Consider the following 262-nt stretch of genomic DNA (forward strand, 5'->3'; position numbering starts at 1 on the left):
GAAGGAGCACTCGGGAGTGGATTTTTGGGAAAATCTCGCCTTGCCCATCGCGTAGCCATGGGTTTGGATCAGATCTCCGTTTGGATTGGGATCGGAAGGACGCTAGTATGTCGCTCAAGGATTATATGAATTTTAAGTAATTAGTTTGAAGGGTGCGATCATACCAGCACTAATGCACCGGATCCCATCAGAACTCCGCAGTTAAGCGTGCTTGGGCGAGAGTAGTACTAGGATGGGTGACCTCCTGGGAAGTCCTCGTGTT

The 262-nt window shown here is 49.6% G+C and overlaps 1 pseudogene; it reads left to right on the top strand.

Moving 5' to 3' along the window:
- Window positions 1-150: 150 nt before the first annotated feature.
- LOC118345722 lies at window positions 151-262 on the top strand (annotated as a pseudogene; the record flags this gene model as incomplete).

Source organism: Juglans regia, unplaced genomic scaffold (assembly GCF_001411555.2).
Source record: "Juglans regia cultivar Chandler unplaced genomic scaffold, Walnut 2.0 Scaffold_3892, whole genome shotgun sequence".
Classification (NCBI taxonomy): Eukaryota; Viridiplantae; Streptophyta; class Magnoliopsida; order Fagales; family Juglandaceae; genus Juglans; species Juglans regia.